The 12,683-nt window shown below is 46.6% G+C and overlaps 1 protein-coding gene across 2 annotated transcripts in view; it reads right to left on the reverse strand.

The window, feature by feature from the left end:
* Positions 1-12,683, reverse strand: part of LOC147420210 (uncharacterized) — a 54,582-nt gene that overhangs the window by 14,834 nt on the left and 27,065 nt on the right. The gene's annotated exons all lie outside the window — the stretch shown is intronic.

A 12,683-nucleotide genomic window follows, 5' to 3' on the forward strand; every position in this document is an offset into this window, starting at 1 on the left:
TGTCACGCACATTGCTACCTAGCCCTCGCCCCTACCCACCCCCTCCCTGCCCTCGCCCCCTACCCACCCCCTCTTACCCTCGTCCCTACCCACCCCTCCTTGCCCTCGCCCCCTACTCACCCCTCGTCCCTACACACCCCCTACCTACCTAGGCATCACACGTACCCACCCCCTACCTAGCCCTCGCCCCTGCCCAACCCCTCTTGCCCTCGCCCATACCCACCCCCTCCCTGCCCTCGCCCCCTACTCACCCCTCACCCCCTACCCACCCCCTCCCTGCCCTCGCCCCCTACTCACCCCTCACCCCCTACCCACCCCCTCTTACCCTCGCCCCTACTCACCCCTCCCTACCCTCGCCCCCTACCTAGCCCTCGCCCCTACCCACCCCTCCCTGCCCTCGCCCCCTACTCACCCCTCGCCCCCTACCCACCCCCTCTTGCCCTCGCCCCTACCCACCCCCTCTCTGCCCTCGCCCCTATCTAGCCCACCTACCCACACCCCCTAACCACCCCTTTTCCCCCTCACCTCTACCTAGTCTCCCATCACCCCCCTACCTCACCCCTTCTTTTTCTTTTTCTTTTTTTTTTTTGGGGAAAAATCAGGGCTGTATATTACTGAGTACAATATAATCCCCAATGGATGCCAAAATAGCCTGTCACGTGGGGTGTACAAGCTGAATGTAAGAATGAGAGCCACTATATGAGAGCCCCCCTACCTCACCCCTACCTAATGAGCATATCTCTTTATTGTGGAGCCTCATTCTGTCGTGTCGTGCCAATTGGGATTCTTGGACTATGCAATCATACTGGTTCCCGCCTATTCAAAGGCTTAAGGCATGTGCAAGCAGTGCAGTGTTTTTAACTCCACTTTTGAGGCGTACAGATGCGGTTTCCTTTCACAGTTTTTTCAGTATTTCCTCTCACCGAGACTGTGAGCGGTCTTGTGGCGGGCAACTTGTAGCAGGCTACAGTGTCACTTTCACAGGACACACAATTAGTACAATTGGTCTGGTCTGGTCCACACTAGACGGACTCTCTGGGCTGGGCAGTGACACGTGGCAAGATACAGATGGTGGTTTAGTTGACACCATGGCCAAGTCACCACCACCACTCAGTTTGGAGATTGGCTTAGGTGGCTGACATTTATGAGCCGTTGGTGGATCATCTTCTAGCTCCATGGTCCAGCGTCGTCATTAGGAGTAGTGAGTCTATACACAGCGATGTCTTCACCATCCCGGCACATCTGAGCCTCGACACTCCATTGTGCCTGTGAGTCCTGGGCTGGAGCTGAGTGTGCTGCCAAGCCAGAGTCTATATCAGTTCTTTGAGATAGTCAAGTCATTTGTTGTGGTCTGCTGCTGTTGTGTCTCTGTGAGCTCAGTTGTTGTCTATGGTTCCTTTGTTTTCAGTCTATTTTGAGTGAGATTGTCACGCACATTGCACTGAGGAGCACCCACTGTAGAGAGCACGACACACTATCTGCGCTACACATTTGTCGACAGATGGGCCATCTTGCGAAGGCCTGTGCACGGAGGAGGCCTCGACCCGCGGCACAAATCCAGACCCAACCTCCTAAGGTTGGCCAGACCCAACAGGCAGAGACAAAGGGAGCTCAGGCAGGTTCTTCCTCCGAGGCTGGTGCTCAGGCGAAGAAGGGCTGGCATCAGGTCCGTGGTCCACATCGTCAAGGACCACCACGTCAGTTTGGCGCCCCTGGTGGTCGACCTACACCAGGCTAACAGCAGTGGGTTCCTACAAGGAACCGTTTTGACCCCTTACAGCAGGGCGAGCCAACAAATATCCCTTCCACCTCAACTTCGCCATCGCCAGCCCCTCCTCTCCCACTCCGCCTACCGCCCCTCCCCCCCCCCCCCCCCCCCCGCCTCCGCCATCTCCACCTCCCCTCATTCCCCCAGTTACCGTCCCTCTCCTCCCATTCCACCCACTAGTCCCCCTGCTCCGTCATCCACTCTCTCTCCTGCTTCACAGCCAACTCAAGGGACAGGACCTATATCGTCAGCTAGGAGGTCTCTTGGCAGCACTTTTGCCACGATCCGCTTTTGTCGAGAGAGGAGAGGCCATTCCTACGGACACTCCTATTGGTGCAGATGTCACCCTTTGCAGCAGTTCCCCGAGGACTGACTAGTTTCGACATCTATCGTCGGTGGGACTTCTTTGCTTACGACTTCACACACTTCCTCGGCAATTCCTCTCCCAACCTTGAGGCGGCTTGCTTCAGAGTCCACATACTATTTCTAGCAGCTAGAGGGGTAGAAGCCCTGGACACAACGGTTGGTTTCTCCTTCCCACTGTGTGGTAGGGACCATGTCAGGATGGTCACACCCCTTCACCCAAAGGACATGTCTCTTCGCCAAAAGCCACACTCCTTCGACGACTGGTCACACCCCTTCGCTCTACGGGTGCGACTCTTCGCCCAATGGTTGCAGCTCTTCGCCGAAAGGATGTGTCTTTACGTCTAAAGTCATGTCTCTTCACCAAGAGACGTGTCTTTTCATTTATGTCTCTTCATCTCCTATATAAGGAGCCCTTGTATCACACAATCAATCAATCAAACACAGAGTCTTCTAAGTCTTGTCTCGAGTATAGTTCAAGTTTCTTAAGTCTTAATCATGAGTTTAAGTACTTAATTAAGGATTAGTACCTAGAATCCTCACAGTGGTATCAGAGCAAATTTTTTTCCCGGTGTCACAAAGTGATGACGTGGCGGACAGCAGAAACCCTAATTTCTGCCAGAAACCCTAAAATTCCTGCAAACCCTAATTTCTACCAGAAACCTAATTTCCGGAAATCGCGAAGGCTTTTTTTTTTTTTTGAAAAATGATGAGCGACGCGAATTTTGCTTTTTTTAATAAAAAAAGAGAAAAGACTCTCTAAGAGAGAGAGAGAACTAATGCTTTTTTATTTTAAAAGCTTTTGGGGCTCTGCTTTTGGGCATCCCTTGTATCTTTAAATAAGTGGTGAGGGCTTCACTTCTCAGGGCATCTGGACGCAGAGTCTGAGAGTGAAACCCTAACCGCTCTCTTGTACTTTGATAATTGATTAATACAAAAAGAAATACCGAAAGGGGCGCTAGTCTTTGGGGCCAATATTTCTAGGCACGGAACTCCGCCGGGCCAGTGCAAATCTATTGTGATCTGTGAATTGTTTTGAAGTGGTTATTTGGTGCTGTCGCGGTTGATTCTTGACTTGGAGTGTCCAAGTCTGTTACAGTGGTATCAGAGCACGGCCTATTTCTCTTCTACGGGAAATCCGATCCCGGATTTTTTTTTTTCCACGGCACCTATGGCTTCAGGCAATGATCAGTCGACTCTCTCTGCATCTGTAGATGCAGGTTGGGATCACAACAAAGATTCAGACAGAGAGTATGGCCCGCCTTGGCCTACTTAGGCGGAGCGGCGAGAGATGGAGCGTCGCCAGTTGATCGGCGATGCAACAAAGATGATGCTCAATTTTGCCAAGGACCCGAAGATGGCAAAATATATGAACCAGACCTCTTTGGAAGAGGTACAGATGGAGTGGCAGAGAACCACAACACCACTCCCGCCGCTCTCAAGAAACCTTCTGCCTCCAAGAAAATATACGGAGAAGGAACTGGAGAACGTGGTTGATGCACGGATTGCTCAGCTTTTTGACGCGCAAAAGAAAGCCAAAAAGCACGGCAAAAAGCAGAAGAAAAGCACTGACTTTCCAGGTTATTTGGGTCGTCGGTCGACTTTTGACAAGGCAAAGAAACAGAAGAAGCGTGTTCGATTTGAAGGAGTACCCAGTTCTTCTTCTTCTTCTTCTTCTTCTTCTGATAGTTCTTCTAGCTCCTCGAATTCGAGTGAAGAAGACAGAAAAGGTAAAAAGCGAAGCAAGAAACAAAGCTTCGGAAAGGGCAAGAAAAAGGCAAAGAAGGCTACATCTCGCCCAGAGACTGACAGTTCTACTGAGGACTCGTCTACAGACAGCTCAGATTCCGATGACAGAAAGTTTTATGCGAACAAGAAGAATTTTTACAAAGCCAACCAGTATGACTTTCTCGAAGATAAAAGCAAGAAAGTCCGAGAGTTTAAGGAAGGTGGCCACTCGATCAAGTTTGATACTTTTTCAGGATACTCAGATGCTTCGAAGGCTTTGTCTTTTATACAGCAGTTTGACATCGCTTTCGCGGGAGGACGCTATTCAGAGCACTCCAAGATTCGGAGAGCTACCTCTTACCTTAAGGGGAATGCTCGTACTTGGTGGTCCACGCTTCTTTTAACAAGAGTGCGCCAGTTAAATGGCTGAAATTTAAGAAGCTTTTTATTTCTTCTTGGTTGACGCAAGAATATGAACGAGATGTACGAGCTGCTTGGAACCATCTTCGGATGACCAAGAAAGATACAATCAATGCTTATTGTGAAAGATTCTGGAGCTCTTTTCTACCCGCCTCTTCATTCAAGAAGATCTTGTTCAGAGAACAGATTGAGCGGTTTACCTTGGGTCTACCTACAGAGATCCGGGATCACTGCTTGGAACAGAAGTCAGCTTCTATTCAGGAGTTCATGAGTCATGCGAAGCGGGGCTTTGCCATTCACTTTGGCAGTCTGACCTACCCCACAGATGAGGCCATGACACAACGAGCCGAACAGACTTCTGGGAATGAAAGTAGAAAGAAAAAGAGCAACCCAGAGAAAAATGATGCACGACCCAAGCTTACTCCTGAGGAGAGAGCTCGCTTCATCAGAGAGGGGAAGTGCTTTGGATGCGGGGAACATGGACATATCTCCGCGAAGTGCCCTAAAGAGGCACAGAAAGAACAGAATGATAAAGACGACGACAGGCCAGAGAGTTCGAGAGCAGCTGAGGAACGTGGCATGGCATGGAACCCATCGAATCTAATAAATAGAAGTACAAACTTTGCCGCTTTTGGGGCAAAGTGAAGGATCAGGAAGCTCTTTTGAAGGAGCCAAGGCCAACTTCTTTTCACTTGGAATTGGCGGCTCGATTTGGAATTACGCCCGACAGACTGACGCCACAGGCGGAGGTAGTTCGACTGGCACCCGGATGGGATGTTGCCATTACACCAAGCATTGGCAAACTTCGTTTGCAATGAAGGGGGTGTTCAGGGCACGCGAGTGACATTCTACTCAGGATCCCTTGGTACCACAAGAACTACGCCGTGGTTGACTACCGGGCCAAGAAAGCAACTTTGATAAATGAAGGGCTTAGAGATTGTACTTGATGAACTTCAGTTTCTTACTCATTCTTTTGGGAGAGAACTGAACGTTGGATAAAGGTTGAATATGTTTTGACCTGATCAAAAGAACGCCTTTCTCCACACTCATGCCGATTGCTTTTCAGAGGGCCTGAAGATCAAACCATTGATCTGATACCTGGAAGCACGCCACCGAATCGGCCACCTTATCGTGTGAGCCGAGTACAGAATGAAAAGATTATGAACCCAGTGAAAGACCTCTTGGAAAAGGGTCTTGTCCAGCCTAGTACTTCACCGTATTGCTCTCCACTGTTGTTGGTCCGATAGAGACCCCAGATTTATGAGTTTGTTTTGGAAGGCAATTTGGGAGAACATTGGCATGCGGTTGCAGTTCTTGTCATCGTTCCACTTGTAGACTGACGGGCAATTTGAGATTGCCAATTCAGTGATTTTAGATTTATTGAAGTCTTGTATCTCGAATCAGAAGACTCAATGGGAAAAGAACTTACCTTTGGTGGAATTTGCCTACAATAACACGATACACTCTTCGACGGGGAAGACGCAATGTAAGATTGTTGAAAGTGCTGCGAAGGTTCCATCCTTCCTGAGCAAGAAAGATTAGATATTTGAAGCGGATGAATATTCGCGAGATTTGGATACGGCTTTTGCCAAGGTTCGCGAGACTTTGCAGGAGTCTCAAGAACGACAGAAAAAGGCAGCGGATCGCTATCGTCGCGACTTGAAATTGAAGGAGGATGATTGGGTGCTCTTACTTTTGAGAAGGCACACCTAAGAAAGAAAAAGGGAAAGGAGAGGCTTTTTCCAAAGCTTAGTATGCGATACTACGGACCTTTCCAGATAACTGAAAAGATAAATGATGTCTCCTTCCAATTGAAACTGCTAGATACTTGGAGGATTCACAATGCATTGCATGTGAGTCTCTTGACACCTGTTAAGGGTGATGTGCCTGATGATGGGAAGCCTGATGAGCAACCCGAAGTGGAAGAAAACGAGGAGATCCTTGTTCATGAACAGATTTTGGCACATAACGATACGAAGAAAGGTAAAGTCCAAAGGCGGTTCTTGGTTAAGTTCAAGGACTTTCCTGCATTTGATGCGAAGTGGATGGAGGAGGAGGACCTAGCAGATACTCCTCGGATTGTGAAACTTTACCTCGATGTTTTGGTTTAGCATAGTCTACTCCAAACGGAACCCAGAATTCAGCTTGGCCGGAGATCTGGTGCAGTGGGATGCACAAGAGGGGAGTCACTCCGCTCCCTTGTCAACAGATGCCTCGATTTTGATAGTAAAGTCACTAATGTCTCTTTGAGCTTCAGGGATACTTTGAGCTTCAGGGATACTGAGAGCTGACAGTATTCTGTTGGATGACTTTATATTTTGGAATTCCTGATAGTGATATTGATTTGTTCTTGACTTCTTGTGAGTACAGGAACTGATAGACGAAATGACTGCAGCATTTTGATATGATTGATCTCGAATAGACATGGTTGCAATAGGGGTTAGTCAATCGGACATCGATGAGGTCCCGATTGGACCTAGATGTGATTGCTAGCTACATTGCCGATAAATCATGGTCTAAGATCCGAATGAATGTTGAATGTCATGTGATGTCCTGTGATGTCTGGTGATGTCCTGTGATGTCGTGTGATGTGACTGTCGATTTTGTACATGTGCTAGATGTGTGTTCCTAGTACGTAGGTACTAACAGTCAGTGTCTGCTAAGACGGTTTATGGCTTTTGTCGGTTTTGCAGGCGTAATCGCGGTCGATTACAATGCTTTCAAGAGGGGGGTATGTCACAAAGTGATGACGTGGCGGCCAGCAGAAACCCTAATTTCTGCCAGAAACCCTAATTTTCGGAAATCGCAGAGGCTTTAAAATAAATATTTTTTTAAAATTTGTTTTTGAAAAATGATGAGCGACGCGAATTTTGCTTTTTTTATAAGAAAAGAGAAAAGACTCTCTAAGAGAGAGAGAGAACTGATGCTTTTTATTTTAAAAGCTTTTGGGGCTCTGCTTTTGGGCATCCCTTGTATCTTTAAATAAGTGGTGAGGGCTTCACTTCTCAGGGCATCTGGACGCAGAGTCTGAGAGTGAAACCCTAACCGCTCTCTTGTACTTTGATGATTGATTAATACAAAAAGAAATACCGAAAGGGCGCCAGTCTTTGGGGCCAATATTTCTAGGCACGGAACTCTGCCGGGCCTGTGCATATCTATTGTGATTGTGAATTGTTTTGAAGTGGTTATTTGGTGCTGTCGCGGTTGATTCTTGACTTGGAGTGTCCAAGTCTATTACACTCGGGCCTTTGGACTTGGCGTCTACCTAGCCTCGCCGTTGCCGACGAATGGCCGCAGAGGAAAGATGGTGTACTTCTACTACGCGTATGAGGTAACTTAAATTTATTATGTTCCAATTATATACATAAAGGATACAGGACAGAACACAGATGTGTGTGCGTGGCGTACCCGGAGAACCCTGCGTACCCCTTCATCGAATTGCACTCCTTCGCACCTCCCGTGTGTTAGCACCTCTTCATGTGAAAGGACAACACCTCTTCGCGAGAGGGCACCAAGGAAGGCCCCTTCATTGAGACGCACCCCTTCCTTTCGCCAAATCGCACCCTTTCCCTGCATTGTTGCGTGGGTTTGAAATAAGGGCTGAAAATTTCCTGAATCGCTGGCTGCTTTTTGTGCTGAAAACTCTTTGCTGGCTTAAATTCTCCAAGCGGCAGAATTCTTCACGCTGGCCCCTGTTATTCTTACGCTGGCTGGTTTGGCTGGTTTTCCACACGCTGGCTGGTCTTTCTTTTACGCTGGGTAATATAGCAAGTCAATTTTACATTATTCCACATGGCCTCAATTTTACTCATTAAGTGGCCGCCCAAATTAACTCAAATTTTTAAAACCAATGTGAACTCACTCACTTGATAATAAAAAAACCCAAATAAACTAACTTAAAAAAACAAAGAGAAAACCCACCCGCGCTGGCCTTGTGCACACACTGCACGCAGTACCTTTCGACGATGAGAGCAGTTGTATAACTTTGTCAGACAAAATTCCTCGACAAAATTTTATGGATGAATTTCTTTACTCAGAGCCGGAAGTGATAATTATTTCCGATTCCCTGATTCTAGAGCGCGAAATTATTCCTGACGCATTTTCCGCTCATCCCAAAACCTGTTCGAGTTCTTTTTGAGGCGTAACCATGCCGAATTCTCAGGACGGAGGTGGTCAATCTGACGATGCCCTTACTCTTATCAAGGAGCAGATGGCCACACTTTCCATAAACCTCGCATCACTTCACACTCGCTTGGATGAGATGCACACAAAAAACACTTCTCGAAGTCGACCTGCTGTTTCTCAAACTACAAATGCAACATCTTCAACACCTTCTTCCGAAGCTTCAGTGGACGAACCAAACGAACCAGATCCAACTGAAGAGGTAGACAATCGCGAACTTCAATTACTTTATAAAAATTTTAATGCTGCACAGAAGAAGAAGCTTGATGTTAAATTGCCGGAACCATACATTGGTCGCCGCGACAAGCGCGTGCTGGACCAATGGCTGTTCAAAATGGAGATTTACTTATCGAACATGGACTTGCTCGAGAGTAAAAAAGTTGCACTTGCTAGTTCTCTGCTCAAGGACACAGCATTTCTTTGGTGGCAACGACGGGTTGCTGATGGTAAACACACACCTTCTTGGGATAAATTCCGGCGTGCTATTCACAAGGCGTTCGAACCTGCCAATGCGGATTTTCATGCCCGGTCCTCTCTTCGCCGCGTGAGCCAGACAGGTTCCTTGGCCGCGTACATCACAGAGTTCCAAAGGATAACTCTGGAGATAGAGACTCTTAGTCCCTCTGATAAACTTCACAGCTTTATCGACGGACTCGAACCCAACCTGAAGGATGATGTGCACAAATACAACCCTACCACCTTGGATGTTGCAATTTTCGATGTGGAGCGTCTTGGCGATAATCGGCGCCCTACACGGAATTTTCTCCCTGGTAACAGATCTTCAAATAGCGCTCGCTTTTCACAGTGCGATCGCAGAGACAACTATAGCCAAAGTCAGCAACATCAATCTCAGTTCAAACAGCAAGCAACGCAACCTTATTTAACTTCAAAGTTCTATTCTCAAGATCGACAATCTGAAAGTAGATCTTCTTCACATGTTCCTCCACTTGATCGTGGTAAAGGACGTGATTTTTCTCAAGATCGCCATTCCAATACTCAGCAAGGCTCTTCGTCAAATGGATCTTCGACTTCAAAGAAGGAAGGATTATGTACAATTTGCAGTGGTGACCATAGATGGTATCAATGTCCAAAGAGATTAAATCCGTCTAATTCGAAAAGAAATTCCAACGCGGAAACATCATCGAATCTTGAACAACCAGATTCTGCTAAGGATAAAGGAAAATATGTGGTCAATTTGATTCGTGTCTCAGAGGATACGAGTATTCTTATGAAGCATGGTCAGTGCAATTCTTCAGTTTTGGAGCCTCTCTCAAAGCAAGTTTTGAGCCTTCTTGGACTACTCAATGGTCGATCCATCAATATTTTGGTGGACAGCGGATGCTCGAATAATTTCGTCAGCACTCGGATAGTTCAACAGCTTGGCTTACCAACTCAGAAGACATCTCACTTATATGATGTGGAATTAGCAGATGGATCAATTTTGACTTGTGATCAGACAATTCGACAATTGCAGTTCAAGATTCTAACTTATGCAGATCAATTGGATTTTGAAGTCATGCCTTTATCTTATTACGACATGATTCTTGGTCAGCATTGGTTATTCCAATATGATCCAGCAATTAGCTTTCGAGGACATACTATCAATTTGTTCAAAGATGGACGTGAATTGACTTTACACGGACTTTCTCATGCGGAAAGAGTGATTCAAGCCTCACGTGTACAAGTCAAACAGCATGATAAAGTGGATTATGAAACTAATATGATCCCCGATGCAGATGCAGATATTATTATTGATGAATTTTTAAATTCATTAACTACTCCTGAATCAATTGATGAAGACAAAGATAAAGATATAGTTGCAAATTCTGAGTCTGAAGATGACTATGCTTTCTTTGATTCTTTACTGGATGATGATATGCCAATTACAACTCATGAAGTTACAGTTTCAGAAGATGATTCTGAAGAATTTTGGGATTCGTTATTGGAAGATGATTACAGTCGCAAGCCAAAATCCTCTCCAGTGATTACTAAAGTTGAAGTTACCCCATCTGAAGAGTACCTTGAGAAGATTTCCTCTTCCCCAAATATTTCGCAGTTACTGGAAGATTTTGAACCAGAAATCTTACATCACACGAAGGATTTTGAAGATCAACCTCTTGTTGCAATCAACTTGATTAAACCAGATTCCTCTAAAAAGTCTTTAAACAATGCAATGATATGGAACTTAGCAGTCAAAGCAAAAAGGTTTCGCAAGAAGCAAAGGTTCAGACAAAGGTTTCCGATAACTCAAAGATTGAAGATTTTCGAAGATTCAATGCTTTTCTAGAGTTCTATCAACATCAGAAGTCATTTCTTTAACACGGGCTCTCATTTTAAATGGGAGGGAATGTCAGGATGGTCACACTCCTTCACCCAAAGGACGTGTCTCTTCGCCAAAAGCCACACTCCTTCGACGACTGGTCACACCCCTTCGCTCTACGGGTGCGACTCTTCGCCCAATGGTTGCAGGTCTTCGCCGAAAGGATGTGTCTTTACGTCTAAAGTTATGTCTCTTAACCAAGAGACGTGTCTTTTCATTTATGTCTCTTCATCTCCTATATAAGGAGCCCTTGTATAACACAATCAATCAATCAAACACAGAATCTTCTAAGTCTTGTCTCGAGTACAGTTCAAGTTTCTGAAGTCTTAATCATGAGTTTAAGTACTTAATTAAGGATTAGTACCTAGAATCCTCACAGACCAGACTGAGTGGACTTTGGACTTGGTCATGGACGAGCTGCAAGCTCAAGCTCTCAAGTTCTCTCATCATATGGGAGACTTGGGGATGACAGATTTCATACAGACTCTATGGCTGTTGGCCAAGGATTCTGTGACACCACCGAATACAGCAGGATGTAGGCACATTGCGGTATACCTTTTTGCTAACACGCAAAGTACACCCTGCTATTCTATGTACATGAGGACTCTTGGACAGAGGATGTAGCCAGACGGACGGCATGCTCCTCCAGGGCCTAGGTTGGACAGACTCTACAATAACGACTGCCGTCTTAGATCGCTCGGATGCGGATTACTCCCCATCCAATCCGGCCTCAAAGATAGCTTGGTTAACTCCTGTTGCAGCATCATTTTTTTCTCATTGACTCCATGAGGATCGTCTCATGGAATGTGCAGGGATTAGGTGACCCCGAGTTTTAGCGTCAAAGGGGTCACTTACAACAGGAGCTTCAGAGATTCCTTATGGGTGGTATGATTGATATTCTTATGCTTCAGGAGCATCATCTTTGTGAGAGCCGCATTCGGCGATGTGGTCAAATTTTGCAAGGCCTTTATGAGACTTTTTGGTCAGCTGTCTTTAGGCCCGGAGGCATTCAGGGAGGGGTATGTATGACTATTGCAGAGTCATGGCAGTAGGCCATTATGGATAGAGGTATTATTGTGCTCGGTAGGGCCCACTGAATTACTATGCAGGTTCATGGTTGCCTCATGGGCTTCTTGAACATATATGCGCCCAATGTGGCAAGTGCACAAGCTAAGATCACATATTGTAGATTCCTTGCCGCATGCAGAGCAGTGGTGTGTTAGGGGGGGAGACTTCAACATGTTGGAGGACCCCTCAGATAGGATTGGAGGTAGCCATGCTGTGCAAGGGGCCTAGTTGGCAGAATGGGAGCAATTATGTGTGACCTCGAGGGTTTCAGATGTTTGGCAACATGCACGCTTTGTATGGCCCCCAAACAGCTTAGCTTTCCCTCGCTCTAACCTCAAAGTAGGAGTGACTCTATGTCGTGGAATCTGGATAAACCGCTTCTACATCAGTGATCACATCTATGACATGGGAGGATCTGTTTGCATTCTGGCAGGGACTACATTTTCAGATCATGCGCCAGTGATACTTACCGTGACAAACAGATAGAAGAGTGGGAGTACAATGCTACGCATCCTTGAGAGGATCTTGCTAGATTCAGAGCAAAAAGACGGGTGGTGGCACTATGAAAGAAAGAGTTTGGGCACTCAGGGCACCCCTGCTGGTAGAGTGGCCTCTGGACTTGCCGAGCTTAGTCGCTTCTTCCTCTAGGAGTCTGTAGCCCGCTTGGCTGCAACTAGGGAGGACAAAAAGGGGCATTGACTCCTTATAGTGGATACAAGAGCTCCATCCAAATTGTCCTTGGGTGGAGGAGCAGATGCAGAAGGCTAGACATGAGCTGACTAGCATTGAGGAGCGGTGTCATGAGTTTGCCTTTCATTGGCAGGCATCCTAGTG

The sequence above is a fragment of the Adiantum capillus-veneris genome, chromosome 28 (genome assembly GCF_014529385.1).
Source record: "Adiantum capillus-veneris isolate H3 chromosome 28, ASM1452938v2, whole genome shotgun sequence".
NCBI classification, from domain to species: Eukaryota; Viridiplantae; Streptophyta; class Polypodiopsida; order Polypodiales; family Pteridaceae; genus Adiantum; species Adiantum capillus-veneris.